Below are 16314 nucleotides of genomic sequence, written 5' to 3'. Positions count from 1 at the left end.
CGCTCAGCAAAACCTCGCTGCCGCTTGTCAGGATGCTGAAAGACTGAGCTGGTAAATCTCCAGATCTCCGGAAAGCCAGTGAGGGAGAGAGTTCAAAGAGAAGGCTGACAAGTGCACGCCAAGGTTAGCACTAATTGCACCGCTGCAAATTCACCGGTGACACTTACGCTCTCTGATCTGCTCACTCCCCCTCTCCCGTGCTGCCCAGGGGAATTCACCCGCTGGGCCCGGGGGCCCACAGCCCCCAGTGCAGAGGGGTGCGGGACCACCCGGGCACCCCCAGCCCCGCGTGCCGCACGCTGCTCAGCACCAACGGGACCAGGTGAAGCCACGGGAGCGCGCGTGGGCGAAGTGCAGCCGCGGGGAGCTAACCCGCATCACGGCACGGTGCCCGCGGCCGGGGCTGCCCCGGGCAGGCTGCACAGTCAGGGTCAGAGATTCCTGCTTGGCCACAGTAGCGACTCTGGGAGACGGAGAGCCGATTTTGTGGGGCGCTCTGAAGGAAGACTCATATTGGAAAGGGACAGAGCACCCGGGCGAGACCTCCCACGCTCCCACGAGGCTCCTGCGTCCTCCAGAGCAGGGCAGTCGGGCAGGCATCTGAGAGCCACGGCTCACTTCAGCCGAGCGCATCCAGGAGCCCATCGCAGTCATCCCCAGCGCGCTGAGAGCTGGACCACAGCTGGGCGGGCTCGTGGGGCAAATGTGCCTCCTGCTATTCAGTAATCCTTCTGCTCAGCCCCCACCAGCAAAGTGAGCAAACGTCGTCCCCAATGCAAAGAGCAGGACAGGGAGCCTACGGTCCTGATGGGTAAAGGGATGCATTTACCACTCCTCTGGCATCACGGTAAAACAGGGCTTCATTAAAATCCAGGCAAACTGGGCGGAAAGCCGGCAATCGGAGGCAGAAAGCCCCGGTCAATCAAAACGCCGGGATGCCCACCTCCCCGGCACCGTGTGGGAATTGGTGGGCTGGGGCTGGACAGGCTCTGGCTGCGGCCACCTCCCTGCCACCGCCGGCTCGCCCCGCCAGCTGCTCCGCGCACCCGGGCTCATGTCGCTTGCAAATGGATGCAATTAAGTTGATACTGCAGCGGGACCGTAATTGCTGTTTCCTTAGCTTGGCAATACGACCCCGGAAACCCCCATTATACTAATCACTGTCAAACGAATACAATCGCAGCACACATAAAAACCCGGTGTACTTCATGGTGAAATATAACACCGCAGAAGGCCGAACCGTTCCATAAATCTGCTTAGCACTTAACACTGCCTGCTAAATGGCCCCGCTTAATTATAGCTCTATAAACATGACTTTATAGCAATATCAATACAGTCAAAAATCAATCCCGCTGATGGACAAATGGACAGACTCACATCCTGCCGCCCCGGGGCTGGCCGGGCTCCTCACTGCGCGCCTGGCCGAGGACACCCATGGGTGCCGCCTCTCCCGGCGCTCGGCCCCGCTCCTCGCCGGCCCCACGGCACCCAGCCCTCGGCGCGCGGCGACCCGGCCTCACTCAGCTGGAAGGGGCTCCCAACCCACCCTGCCTTTGCCCAGCGCTGCCGAAGCCGCAGACAAGACATTAGCATTACAACCCACACTGATCTTTGTCAATTATGCTACAGTATTTGAGCTCTAACCAGCTTTAAATTGAATCAGGACGAAATCATCAGTATAAAAAGAGCCCGCACCAGCCTTTCAATTCCAGCACTGGGGAAAAAAAAGTTATACATCTCATAATGGCCTTCTACCCCATAATGAACAGGAAAAATAAATTAGATTCCCAGCTAAGGGTATATTTATACAATTTCATTATGTGCCCATGAGCAAGTCTGGTTTTCACCAAGATAAAAATGAGCTCTGAGCAATGCTCGTACTAAATAAATGGAGTGATTTAACAGCTTAACAAGAAGTGCGATAGAGAGGTTGAGGAACAATGTCAAAAATGGAAAATAAAAATAAAAATAAAAAAATTTGGAAGCGCTTGTGCTTTTTGAGCTGTGCTGCTGCTGCACAACAGGACCGCGCCGCGTCCTGCGCCCGGCCTCCACCCGCAGGCGGCGGAGCTGGGTGCGCGTGCCAGGCGCAGCCACCAGCCGGGGATTTCGGTGGCAGCTTTGGGGCTGGAAAAGCCATTTTTGCACTTCGGAAGTTGCTGCGGGCACCGAAACATTCAAGAAAAGCAAGGGTCCTGCCCACAGCACGGCGGACACGGACGAGGTTGGCAGGGGCTGCGGGGAGCAGCGCAGCACCCAGCTGCCCACCGTGCCTCCAGGAGGAGAGCCAGCCCCAGGGCAGTGGGAGCACCGTGCGGCTCAGCGCGTGGGACACGGCCTCGGGTTTGAAACTCCCAGCAGAGCAAACGGGCACAAGGGGCCGCAGCACCCCAGGGATGCGCGCAGAATTCAAACCCAGTTGTCTACGGCGGAGGGGCATAGCGAGAACCTCTTCCTGCTGAAAGAACGGGAATTACTTCGCTTCTTTCTCTTGAAGCTATTTAAATATTTTCTCCTGCTGATTAATTCGCCGCTCCCCAGGGCTCAGCACGGCTGCTCCCGAGCCGGCGCAGATGCCCGCCCCGAGGAGCCCCTCGGCACCCCGGGCAGCGCGCTGAGCGGCGCCCACCCTCCCTGGGAGAGGAGCCCCCGTGCAGCCCAGCCCCGCGCAGCGACACGCTGCCAACCCTCCCGGGAAGAGCCCGCGTCCCCTGGGTGCCCCAGCACAGCAAAGCCGATCGACGCGGAGCCCAGGCAAGCAACAGCTCCAGTTATCTGTCGCTTGCGCAGGCACGGAGCAACCCGACTCCTTTCCCCCCTTTCCCCGCAATCCAGACGCAGTTTGGTGGCAGCAGGAATGAGCTGCGCGACCCCGCACTCTGCTACAGGGAAGCAGCGGAACAGCAGAGCCCCAGGGCACGGGGAAGGGTCGAGGAGGGCACGGCTCCCTTCACACGCACAGGAGGTGCAGATGGGCGCAGGAGCATGGCAGGAGGCCGGGCATCGCTGCCGCGCAGCCACAGGCACCGGCCGGCTGGTGGGCTGCGAGGCAGCGGCGTGCCTGCCCGCGGGGCTCTCCGGGAGCCCCCCAGGGGCTGCAGGCAGCGTGGCACAGCACGGCTGTCACGGCACAGCACGGCGGTCACGGGGATCAAGCAGCGCCGTCCCCGTCGGCTGACACTTCAAAGCCCAGCTCTTCCAGCCGGCTGCCTCGTGCACGCAGCCCGTATTCCCTTCCAACCAATTTCACCGAGCCCAGAGGGAAATTCTTAATTCCCTCCTCCAAGTGCAGCCTGTTTAATCAAACTCCTATTATCCAATTCGGCCGCAAGCTGAAACCCGGGCTTGCTTTTCACGCTACTTTCCCAACCTCCCTGCTCCTCGGAGGCTGCGGCGTGTCCTCGCCTCGTGAAGCCCCGCGCGCAGCTCGCCGGGGGGACCCGGCCAGGCCCCCGGCACCCACGGACGGGGGAACTGGGGGGGCTCCGTGCCCTCTGCACAGCTCTGCTCCTGCTCCTGCTCCCGCTCCCCACCTCCTGCCGCTGCCGAAAAGAGCGTGTCAGCTCCCCCCGGCCCGGACCACACATCCATCTGGGCTCAGCATTGTGCATCTTCTCCAGCACAGGCAGGCTGATCCTAAATCCATAACCCACACTTGAATAGCTCATCCATTTAATGGCAGATAGCTGCCAGCAGGCAAATCTGTCCTCTCAGCAGCAGCAAAACCAGAGCTAAGCAGTTGCCTTTTTTTTTTTTTTTTTTCCTTTTTAAATCAATTGCGAGGCCACATGGTCCACCGGAGTGATCTGGAGACCAGGAGACATCTCCAAGAAGGAGCTGGCGGACTTGGCTGCGTATCACAGCTCTCCTGCCACAAGGTGACATTTCCCTCTCCATCCTCCCTGCCCCAGGGAGCTGGGAGGATTAATAGTTCAACGGGGCTTTGGAAATATGTGTGCTGAGAGTTATGAGCCTGATTCATAATAGGAGTTCCCTCCCCTGCTGCAGAGATTAATCGCCAGTACAAATGCAAACACCATTTGGGCTCAACTGTCCCAAAACGCAGCACAGCTGGAGAGGAAGAGGAATGCTCTCCCTGTGTGCTCTGCGCAGCTCTCGCCTGATAATGGAGCTTGTGCTATTCAGTGTTGTCGTAGCCTTTTGTCTGCGCCTTTGCCTCGAATATTATAGAAAAATAAATTTGTTGTGGAAAGTATCAGTTTAAAAGCTACTGAATGCTGCATGCAAACGAGCCACAAGCTCTGAAGCCTGACCGTGCTTCCTGTTACTGGAAAGAATTACCGAGCAGCTCGGAAGAAGGCTCTGCTCCAGCCCTCCGCACGGGAGAGCGAAGGAAGGCGGCCCACAGAAGGGCACAGGCTGGTTAACAGCTGCTTTACCTTCAAAGACCTTAAAAAATGCAGCAGGAGCCCCAAATCACCCTCAGGGGAGCCGCTACTGGAGCAGTGGGATGCGGTGCCTGAGGACACCTTGGTGCCCCCAGCCCCGGGGAGACCCCGGGCACCTGCAGGGGCCAGGACCGGGCGCCACGCAGTGCCCAGCACCACGGCACCAGGCTCCCACTGGCGAAACGCCCCCGGCCCAGCTCAGCGCCTCGGCTGGCAGCTCGCACGTTCACGCCGTCCTCCCTCCCTCCCAACCTCTGCGCGTTGGATCGCCATCTCTTTCCCCAGGAAGGCAAAGCCCAGCAGCACAACACACGCAACCACCCCGGCTGCTTCCAAAGAGTTCTCGTGTCCCTCTAATAGAAACAATAGCTCGATCATTTTTAACACGATATTTTAACCAGCCCCAACTCAAGCGGTTTCCTAGGTTGCTGGAACCCTTTACAACCCCCAAAAGGATTAGCAAATGATTTCTCTCTTTCCTTTCGATTCGGGAGAAGGAGAGGTATGTCGGCTCAATAGTAATTAGAGTGAACTGCAGCTTTTAAGCAGCCAAAGCTCATGTTACCACCGAGATGCAGGAATGATCTAATCAGACACTGGGGTCAGATAACCAAAAAAAAAAAAAAAAAATCTTAAAGGAGATCAGAACAGCTCGCGCCTGCTCCGAGCGGAGCGTGCCGAACCTGCCTGCCGCCGACGGGCGCGACGGCACCGAGCGGCTGCACGGGACCTGAGAGGCGGCGGCAGCAGCAAGCCCGCCCTGCACCCTGCGTGCTCGGCCTCCATCCCCGAGGGAGGAGGAGGAGGAGGAACCCCCCCCTTCCCCACCTCGGCCAGGCACAGTGCTGCCCGTCAGCAGCTGGAGGGAAGGCAATCCGCTCTGCTTTGCTCTCCCTCCTGCACAGGTCCACCTCGCCTTCCACCCTCCCTTTGCCCTTTTACGCATTTAATCTGCCTCCTCACCCCCGAATCAAGTAGGATGCAAGTTCAGTTGGGTTGGATGCTACAGATTAGATTGCATCTGTCTGGGTATAAATAATTTACTGCTTGATGGTCAGAGTGAATTTAATTAGTTCTTGTTCTCCTGATAGAATCAGCCCACCGCTGCTAAAGCATTTCACTCCGAATTAGCCTGAAAAGGACTAACAAGGCAGTGCTAATTTTACACACACGACATCCCCCGCAGTCTCTGAAAATACAGCTCCACGGAGCACCATGCGCTGCAGTCCCTGCCTGAGGCTGGGGGAGCCAGGGCGAGGGAGAACAGATCCCGGCAAAGCCTGCAAGGAGACGTGGGGTGCGCGCGGACACGGGCAGGGGACGGCACCACGCAGGCACCCAGCTCCCCCCCGCGCTGTGCGTGCTCCCAGCTCCCAGCCCCCATGTGCCGGGGGGTGCCGGGCCCCCACAGCCCTGGGTCGGAGCCGCACTCACCCGTCCCCCCATGGTCCTGCAGGGACAGCACAGCAGCGCCGCCGGGCCCAGAGCTGCCCTGGGTGCACGGTGCAGACCCCGCTCCAACGTCCCTGCTGCCTGGGGTCCCACTTGTCCCCTCCATGCCCAGCATCCCAGTCAGGTAGGGGCTGGACAGCAGCCTCTGCCAAACCAGAACTGTGCTGCTACAATGGATTTAGGTACAACCAAAAAAAAAACAACAGTAGGAGAAATTCCTCTGTCCAAACCACCAGTTACCATTTGCCATGGATGCCAAGAGCGCATTGCACCAGGCCTCACACAGACACATCCGAAGTGGTCTTGGCCCCAAAGGCCACTGCACGGGGCAGCAGGGGGAGCAGAGTGGCACTGGCCCACGGGGCAGGCGGGGATGCCGGAGCCCACCCGCAGCGCTGGGGCCAGCAGGGGCAGCAGCTCCGTGCCCACAGGAGCAGCGCAGCGGCCCCGGGCAGCACACGGCTGTGCGCTCCCCCTGCGCCTCGCAGCCAGACCCTGCGCTCTCCTCTAAGGACAGCGTCTCATTGACCGTAATGCTTTACTGATCCTGCCTCCCTCCTCTGACCTACCCTGTCTCCACCACGATTTATGCTCCACATTAGCAGTCTAACGAAGCCTCTTCCCACATTGCCGGTGCGAGGTGGCACTGCAGACGTCTGAGCTGCACAGAGCGCACGGTGCCCAGCCACATCCCCTCCGACAGCCCCAATCCCCACCAAACAAAGGGTGGTGAAGGCTCGGTGCCCAGGAGCGCAGTGAGGACAGGTCACTTTGCACCTGGCCCCAGGCACTTGAATACTGCTGAGAGCAGGACAAGAGCAGGACTTGCTGAGCCCGTCCTGTCCGTGTCCTCAGGTCGCACCAGCTCTGCCCTGCCATGGAGAGGTGGCCACCAGCCTCGGGCACAACCCCCCAGCAGACACTAACCTGGGAGATCTCTGCCCAAAGGTGAAATTCTGGGAATGTCGGGCCAGCAGGGAAAGGCTCAGTGAGCACTGCAGCAGCGGGGACGCTCCCAGGGCTGGTGCCAGAGGGAACCTGCCCGGGGTGACTGCACTGGGGACTGGGTGCCCCTGCCTGGCATGGAGGGGGCACGGAGGGACACCTCCACCACCAAGCCCCACGGGTCACCCGCGGACAGCACCGTGCGCCGGGACGGTCACGCTCCTGCAAAAAGAACTACCAGGCTCATTTTCCCCACTCAGCTCCTAATCGCAAGGCTCTGGCTCTAAGCCTATAATCCAACATGCAGCATCTCACTCAATAAATCACCCCGTAAAGGCGAACCAGCAAACAGCTATCAGCAGCTGTCAAGAGCCTGCAGGCAAAACCCACCATCCCTCCAGTAAGCAGCGGGAGCTCACCACCTCTCCCTTCACCCTGACAAGTGGCTGGTGGACCACCAGCGCCGGCAGGCAGGCGCTGCAGCAGGGACGTGGCACAGGCATGGCTCGGGGCACCGAGTGGTTCCCCAGGCACAAGCGGGCAGGGTGGGGGACGCAGCATCCCTCCCTCCCCGAGCTCTGTTCCTCTCTCAAGCGTGGCAGGCTCTCAGCGAGGGAGGGCTGAAAATCCCCAGCCCCAACTGCTTCTGCCCCGTAAGGGCGTCAGCAGCACCAGCAGGAGAGATGCTCCTGGGAACCAGCTCCAGCCCCTGCAGAACCCCGCTCTGTCCCCCCGCAGAAACCAGGCAGCCAAGTAGTGAGAGGAGAAATCCGTCGCTGGGAGCACTGCCAGGCAAGGAGAGCGGCGGCCACCACCGTGTGAAATGGTGGCCGAGGGAAGGAGAGGAGACTTGAAGGTTCGAGCTGGAGCCCCGCGGCACCGCTCCGCGCTCGGGGCAGACCCAACGGACAAGTCCCAGCTGCGTTCCCAGACACTGCTCATGCTGGGGAACACCAACCACGGGGGCTTCTGCAGAAACACAGCAGGTGTTTCTGCAAGGACCTTCCCAGCAGGTCTGGGGCACGATCCACCACGGCCACCCCAGCACGCGAAGCCCAGCACCCAGCAGCACCGGTCCTCAGCCTCCGCCTCCCCCCGCCTGCAGCAGGCAGAGTCGCTGCTGTTGGCTTGCATATCTGCCCTCACTCCTATTTACATGTAAGCTGTGCTGACACCTCCTCTTCATCAGTGCCAGGGCCTTCCTCGGAGGCCATGCATCTCAAGCAGGACAGCACCATAAATATTGCATAGGAGGTGTTTCTAATCTAGTTATGGGTTCAGCCTCTCATGCTCTTCCATCAGGGAGCCTTGGATTGAAATTGAAGTGTATTAGTATAATTTTATCAGGTTTTATTAAGCCTGGGGTCTTACGTTTTTGATATATAGTTTTAATTAAGTTTTAAGTCAAAGAATGCAGTTGCTCATATTTTATCTTGCCATGTCACATCAGAGGGAGGCAGTTAATCAGCACGTACAAAAACTTCCCATTGCCCATGATGAACGCTCACGAACTTTTCCTGCAGAGACCATCTCCCCGCCGGCGCCCGCAGCAGGGATGCACGGCCCTGGGCTCTCACTTCTCCCGCACACGCGCCTGTCCTGCTGTTCCTGTGCCCTCCCGTCCCATCCTCGGGGGGACACATCCCCAGGACCGCTCCTTTCTCAGCCAAACCGCCCTGGACCCTGCAGCACCCCCAGGGCTTTGATGGCCGAGGGGACCTGCCAGCATCACACCCTCGGGCCGAGGGGCCCGCAGCTCTCGCCCTCCCTTTGCAGGCTGCCATGGCAGGAAGGCAGCACGCGCTGGCCAGCTTTTGGGCCTGAGCACCCCCAGGGAGATCGGGCACCAGGAATTCCCCAACAAACGGAGCAGCCCCGTGCCAGCCTCCTGCAGTGACCCCGGAGCCAGACGCACTCCTGGAAGGTTTCCCTCCTACAAGGGAAGAGGAAATCCCGGCCCTCAGTGCTGGGCTCTGCGCAGGCACAGCAGCCCCGGGACGCTGCCAGCCTCACACCAACGGGGCAGCTGCAGCTGTCCTCTCCTCTGCAGATCACCGTTTGGGGACCCGAGGCCTGGGGACGTTTGCCAGCGAGGGCAGCAGATGGCATCGCAGCTTGCGCTCAGCCTCTGCAGCTCTGCTCAGATGGAGCCCAAGGGGCTGCTCCTCCCCGAGGGGGGTGAGCTGGAGGCAGCAGCAGGTCGCCCCCAGGCACGAGCAAGGGGCAGCCCAACTCTTGGCCACGGATGCTAGCAGGGCAGCAGCTGCCCACCCTGCAGGCGGGGGCTTTGGGGAGGGCCGCGCACCCGCCGTGCTCCTGCCAGGCTCATCCCCTCCGCTGGGGTGGCAGAGATCTTAGGGGATGGCTGGGAACAGAGACAGCCGCAGCCAGGAAAGGCTTCAGGTGCTCAGGCTCCTCGGGGCCTGCCTCCGCTCAGCGCTGCCAGGTCCCTGCCCCGCGTCCTGCCAGAGCGAGCCCGGCAGCGCCGAGGCCACGAGAGGCTCGCGGCGGGCGCAGCAGCTGAGCGGGACCTGTCGCTCTGCCTGCAGGTGCTGAAAAATTTATCACCGAACTCGCAGGAATGAACTCAATTAAAAACCATTTTAATGACATTACATTAAAAAAAAATAACACTCATATTTCCCATGTCAAGGTTCCTCTCTGTGAGAGAGGCAGAAGCCTCCAAGTGTAACATTACAAATGATGGGATCCGCGCTCTGCCAACAAAAGCCTGCGCACGGCCAGCGGGCTCCCGCCGCACGCTGCGATCCTGAGCAAAAGGAGCTTCCCCCAGCGCCCTCCTCCCCCAGCACAGAGCACAGCCTTCCCTTCCCCTTCCCCTCGCCCCCCATCCCCAGGCTCCCCCAGCCTCACAAAGCCCTGGCCGTGGGCTCTGCGGGTCAGGCACAGCAAAGAAACCAAACGCTGGCGGATCGCACCAGATGGGGACGGCAGGGCTTGGCGAGCCCTCCTCGGTGCTTCCTCCTCTCCACCTGTGCAATCTGTACCTGCAAACCCCAACCCGATCCAGCCCCAGGGAGGGGAATCCTGGTGGGGGAGGCTCCCCCCTTATTCCCTTCTCTCTCCCGAGCAGAGCAGCGCGCCTCTCCTTGCAGGTGTATAAATCAGCACAGCCACCTAACAGCGAGCGCAGTGCCCGACGCAGCGGGAGCCCCGCCGAGCCACTGGCTCTTTGCTCCAAGCACCCCAGCAGCGGGGCTGAGGAAGGACCAAGGAGCCACCGGCCACAGCCGTCCCCCGGGGGAGCCCCCCAGGGGGACAAAGCGAGACCCATTGGTGCGGGGGGCGAGGGCACGAGGCCAGGGCAGGGGGTGCCCGCCGAGGCACCAGCCCCACTCCACCGCGGGTCGCCCACGCGGAGCTGAGCACGGGCCCCGGCCCTGCCTCGCACACGGCTCCCCGCAGCGCCGCCCTGTCCCCGCACCCCGCGACAGCGCGGCCCCCACTGCTCACACAAGCAGTTTCTGTCTATTTTAGGCTGCTCTGAGAGCTCCAGTTTCTATATGAGGAGAGAAACACCAGAAACACGGCTGCTTGGCTGCTTCTGTCGCTCGCTGTAATTTAAATTGCTTCTTCCCCAGCCCTGCAGCCCACGTCCCTCACCCCCCCCGTGCCCAGGCCTCCAACCACTGCTGCTGCCCCGCAGCCCCACCAGCACCAGCCCCGAGTCCCCCGGGCACCTCAGGGTGCAGGAGGAACAAGGTGGCCCCGAGCGGTCGCCGCGACCCCGGGCCAGCCCTGGGGAGGGGGCAAGGACCCCGAGAGCCCCCAGCCCCCCAACAGAGCCCGCTTGGCTGCACCCTGCTGGCACGGCGGTGCCTCCCTGGGGGCCCACACCCCATCCTGGTGGGACAACCGAGCGCAGGGCCAGGCCAGCAGCACTACTGAAATGTTGTCGGGATGTCAGGAACGGCGGCGACTTCTTTCCAAAGAGGAGGGAGGGGAATCCCAAGGAGAGCAGGGATGATTTCGTTCATCAGTTGCAAGACTGATAGACTTGGGGGGATGGGAGAGTATTTTACATTTCCTTCTTTCTCCTTTGCAAAGAAACAGAGATTTGGGGTTGGATTTGAACTTCATCCAGCAGAAAATAAAAAAAAAAATCTTTGAAAAGAGCTCGGTTTGACTGTTTAACTCTCTCTGTCCCCACATTCCCATTAAAATGGGATTTGGGGCAAGAGGAGAGCTCCAAGCCGAGCAGCCCCACGGGTGCACAACACCCCCCGAGCAGGGTTTAACCCGGGGCTGCGGCACCAGCCCCAGGCTCCAGGAGCCGCCACGCAGCGGGGAGCTCGAGGCGAAGCAGGGGGCAGGGACACGCACCCCGTCCCGGGGCAGCCTCTGCAGCATCAGCGAGGGAACCCGCGAGAGCAGAGCTGGGCCACGCTCCGACCCGCAGGTGCTACGAGGCAGAAGGTGCGGACGGAGCCGCATCCAGGCTGCAAAAGGATTCCCTGGGAGCCCGGGGCCGCACGCACGGCCTGCGCACCGGCTTCCACCGCACGCCGCAGCCCCCGGCCACGCTCCCCCGGTGCCCCCGCATCACCCCCCTGCCCCTCGCTCCCCGCCAGAGGCTCTGCGGGCACCTCCGCAGGGGCTGCAGCCACATCTTAACTGGGCAGCGAGAGAACAGGGGGCGAGCGAGCTGGAGAGCGAGCGTGCTGCGTGTCATTTCAATGCGTGTATTTATATCCTTCACAGACGCAGCATCCCTTTGTAAAGGCACGGAGCGTGTATAGTCAGGGCTGTCAGTTCAGCGGCATGTTACAAGTGTTTGATATGGAGATTTTGGCAGTGGGAATGGATGTACCTCGCTGAGAGGTTTATGTAAAATGACAGCTTCTGGAAAATGAAGCACTCAGATTAAGGAGAAAAAAAAAATAAAAGTACAAACAAAAGGGAAGAGGGGCTCCCGCCCGGCAGGGCCAGCACAGCTTTCTGTTCCCCGCCAGCCTGCCTGCGCCTCCCCGCCGCGGGCCCGCAGGCGCCTCCCCAGCCGCAGCAGCCCCAGCGCCTCGGCTCCCCCGCTCAGACCGCTGCCCCATTTTCATCTCACCGCTCTCCCTCTCCCCCTTGTTTACTGGGCTGAGCCTTTTATCACTGGCTGCGCGTGGGCGAGCGTGGGAGGGAGGTGGATGCCTCGCAGAACGCTGCTGTCAGAGGCCCAGAGCAACTTCTGCCATCGCGGCGCCGCGCAGGGGGAGCTGCGGAAACCAAGGAGGCTGCGGGTGCGCGGAGCGGTGCCCCCTCCGCGGGGACGGGTGCTGAGCTCTGCAGGATGCCCAGAAAGCCGTGTCCAGGGGATGCAAAGCACTGGCCCCAGGGAGAGCAGAAGGGACCCGGCCCTGGGGGGCCAGCCCACGCAGGGGGCAGTGCGGCAGCTCCCTGCAGGGGCTCCCACCGGCCCAGGCACCGCTGTCCCCCCCCCAGGCACCCCCAGCATCCTGCAACCGCCGAGCAAGGAGCCAGCCACCGGGCAGAGGCTGCCCCACGGGGAGGAAAAAGAGGCTCCAAGGGAGCCCTGCAAGGGTCGCAGCCGGAGCCCTGCTCCCACCTCCACGTTTGCCCTGCCGTGCTTTGCTGTGGTCGCCTCGCTCCTTTGGCTTTACACCCTCCTTGGCTGCCTCCAGCCCGGCGAGGATACGTGCCCATAGCTGGGGTGGAAGCAATTCCTGCTGCAGCAATAATGATCCATAAAGAAGCTGACTTGTTTCTTACCTCTCTGAAATGAAGGATGGTGATTACCCTACATCCCAGTCCACAAAGCTTAATCCAAATTGATGGCCTCCCAGAGATTGCTTCTCTTGCCTATCACCCAATCTAATACCCAACTCTCCTCTACCCACCTCTACTGAGTAGCAAAATGTCAGAGTAACTCATGCAGGCTCTGAACAGAGACGCCATTCATCCTGAAGCGAAGGGCTCCTAGACCAGACACTAAATTAAGCGCATGTTAGGGACAGGTGGCAGCACAAGCCTGGCCCTCCCAGAGCCCCGAGCTGCCCGGAGCAGGGCAGAGGTCTGCTCGGACCCCTTTGGGAAGGGGCTCCCCCGCAGCACAGGCTGCTCTGCGCTGATTTTGTGGCAGATCCAAGGCCAGGAGCTGACCGGGAGGTCCCAGAGCTGTCTGCTCGAGCCCCCCATGCTGCCCAAACCTAAGTTAGGTCTCAGGGTGAGCACAAGTCCTGGCACACGAGACCTTCACCCGCTTGGCACAGGGTTAAAGCAGAAGGAAAGAGCAGCCCAGGTCCTGACCCGGGTCACGGTCTGAAGCAGCCTGCTCTGCCCCGCGGCTCCCCACGTGCAGCACGAGCTCCGAGGCCGAGTTAGCAAACCCGTCCATCAGCGATGGCTGCACAGAGCAAAGCCACTGCCAGGCTTTCCTTCTGCACGGGTCCCAGCCTCACAGCCGCGCTGTGCACCCACGCTCCACAGCCACGCAGCACCCACAAGAGCTCTCATTTCTAGCAGCTGTGCTCCTGAGACCTCCAACCTCCGCGCACAGCTGCCCCGCTGCCCAAGGAGCCCGACACCGGGCTGGCTGCAGCACGCAGCAGGACCCGGCCAGGTGGGATGCCGGCGTGGGTGCAGGCGCAGCAGCACGGTGCCCATGCATCACCTCAGGCTCCAAACCCTGCTTGCAGGCTCTGGTGGCGGCAGAGCAGTGAGCCAGCACCGCGGTGGCCCCTGCCCCACGCTCCCCCCCCCAGGCACGGCTCCTCGGCACCCAGCACCCAGCCCCGCAGCAGAAGCCCCGAGCACTGCCCGTGCCCCCAGGCCAGGGCTGCAGCCCCTGCCCCGCTCTCTGGGCACAGACGCGCTCACGGTGCAGAGCTGAACAGGCATGTGCTGGGCTGTGCACAGGTCTGGTTAGCTATAAATATCTAGGAGCAGAAGTGACAACGAAGGCTACAGCTGAACTGTGCACCATATTTTATGGAATACAGCACAGACACCGAACTTAATTGCCACGTATTTCCCCCCACGCTTTAATGAAAACTGTGAGAAAAAGCTCTCCGATGTCCTATCCACTGATAAGATCCACTGGCAAACGCACATCTGCCCCTCCACCAGACATCTCCTCGGCTGTCCCAGCAGCACGGGCCCACAAACCACAACAGGCGCCCGCTGCTTTCTCCCAGCAGCACCAGGCTCCACACCCGTCCCACCTCCCGAACTTTACACTCCATCTTCACCAAGAGCATCGCCACCGACCTCGGGCATCGGCATGAGCAGCACAAGCACCCCCGGCTGCCAGCAGCGTCCCCTCGGCGCGTGCTGCGCCCGCCGGCTCCTCGCGACGCACCCAGGGGAGCCCGGGCTCCCGTGGCCCCGGCGCTGGGCAGGCGAGCTGATGAACATTCATAAATCAACCCTCCCTTTTGCTTGCTTAAGATATCCTCATTTATACCGCACCACAGGTGTGCGTGGCACTTAGCGCCAGAGAAGCAGCCGAGCTCCCTGCCAGGAGAGCTTACTTTCTAATTAGACAGATAACAGCAAATCATGACAACAGACCACCGTGGGGAATGGAAGGGACTGCTGCTCTGTGGACAGCGGGAGGCTTGGGGGCCTTTCTGACAGATACTCCACTTGTTTCGCATTCATTTCCCACACCTGATAATGGGAACGCAGCGGCAGCCCACACTACAGCCAGAGCCTGATGAGAAAACATTAGCAGGAGGAGGAGCGAGGGAGTTTGGGGAGAGGCTGTGGAGGGAAGAGGGGTCTTGCATCCGCTGCCCACCGCAGCCCTTCCTCCCCAGACACTCCGACGTGCTCAGCTGCTCCACGGGCAAGGCAAAGCCACATCCACGCTCCCAGAGGGGCACGCGGGAGAGAAAGGCCCCCTGCAGCAGGACGAGGAGGAAGCCATCCCACGGGCACTCATCCGTGCCACAGCTTAGGAGCGCGTGGGGAGCATCCCTGGGGAGGCTGCGCCTGCTGGCTTCCAGGCAGGGTCTGCAGAGCTGGGGCACTGGGGAGGGACGAGTGCCCCGAGGAGCCCGGCGTGCCCCAAGGAGCCCGGCAGCTGCCCAGCACAGGGTGGCATCGCTCCCACTGCAGCCACCAGTGGGCAGCCACACCGAGCGAGGATGACCAGTATTTGGGGGGACGGAGCCATGGGAACATCCCCGGAGGAGCAAGGAAAACCAACCCCAAAGGTCATTCACGGAGCCACCCCGGCTGAGGAGCAAGAGCACCCATCAAACAGGAGAATCCCGTGCGACCCCAAAAGGCCCTGAGCACTGCCCTGCTCCCTCCACCATCCCCCAAATTTTCCTTCAAACCGAACTTCCCCTCGCGTGGCAAGGCTGCAGTGTGTGTGTGCATGTGTTTTCAACCCAGTCTTTAAATGAGGTCTTCGCTGAGAATTTACAATTCCCCCATGGCCTCAATCTTGCAAAGATTGCTTTTTTAACACTGTTGGGCTTTAATTCTAATAAGCCTCCTCTTTATTACGGAACCAGGTCACATTGCCTTGACACTGCAAGAAAATCTTTCATCAGGAAGGAAAACAGAGAAGGGGAAAAAGAGATGAAGAAAGGGAGGGAGGAGGAAGAAAGGCGAGACAAACAAACAGAAGCTGTTCACTTCAGCTGGGGGACTTTCTGAACCAGCAGAACACGGCGGCGGCCCAGCCGCAGGGCTGCGAGGAGCGAGGTGCCTTCCCGCAGCGCCGCCCGCACGCCCCAGCTCCCGGAATTATTTCTGGTGCGGCTTCACCTCCCACGCACCCTCCCACCCTTCGCTGCTTAAAAATGCCGAGAGGAGCAGGAGGGGAAGCTTGACAAAACTTTGACAGACATAATGAGGACAAAGTTCAGTCCTGCCCTGGACAGATGGCTGTTATTACCAGCCTGGTGCACGGCTCCTAATTACCTGGCCCGCGCTGCGGGGACGGGAAGCGGCACAGCGGATCCGCGCGGCGGCTCCCAGCACCTGCGGGACCCAAGTGCCCCTGCCAGCGAAAATCAAAGCCCTTCCCCGGAGGGGGGAGGCAGTGGCACAGCTTCTCTCTCATCAGGAACAACTGCTCGGAGCTGCTGCAGGTCCATTTGCCCTTCTGGAGGCTCACCGCTCTCCAGCATCCCAGCCAGCACCCGGAGCCCCGGCCAGGCGGGGGGGGATTTGCCGCCTCTTCGGCTCCCCAACTTCTTGGCTTTGCCTAGCTCCAGACACGCTACCACGATACATCTCCTGTTTCTATCTTATGTCATGGCCATCGCCATGGAAACAGACTGATCTCATACCCCACCTCGGCTCCCACGCCTGCATCCTCGGCGGCCCCTGGCTCGGGAAGGGCAGAGCGCTCGTTAGGGGCGCGCTGAGCGCCCTGCTCCCCGGCAGCGAGGCCCCAGCAGCCAAAGCACCGAGCACACTGCGACCCCTGGGTGCCGGTCCCACTGTCACCGACACCTGCCCCCTGCCCCGTCCCCATCTCACTTCTTGGCGTGGGGCAGCTGGGCACAGCTCGGTGCACAAA

The 16314-nt window shown here is 61.0% G+C and overlaps 1 protein-coding gene across 15 annotated transcripts in view; it reads right to left on the bottom strand.

Annotated features, from left to right (window-relative positions):
- Positions 1–16314, bottom strand: part of RBFOX3 (RNA binding fox-1 homolog 3) — a 175332-nt gene that overhangs the window by 114314 nt on the left and 44704 nt on the right. The window contains exon 1 of one of the 15 annotated variants that reach the window (XM_048050294.2): positions 15711–15994. The exons of the other annotated variants lie outside the window; for them this stretch is intronic. The gene's annotated coding sequence lies outside the window, so the exon portion shown is untranslated. Of the gene's footprint in view, positions 1–15710; positions 15995–16314 lie in introns of those variants that run through there. 15 annotated transcript variants of the gene reach the window in all.

The sequence above is a fragment of the Anser cygnoides genome, chromosome 19 (genome assembly GCF_040182565.1).
Source record: "Anser cygnoides isolate HZ-2024a breed goose chromosome 19, Taihu_goose_T2T_genome, whole genome shotgun sequence".
NCBI lineage: Eukaryota > Metazoa > Chordata > Aves > Anseriformes > Anatidae > Anser > Anser cygnoides.
Note: the sequence above shows the minus strand (reverse complement) of the source record. Positions and strands in the feature narration are given on the sequence as shown.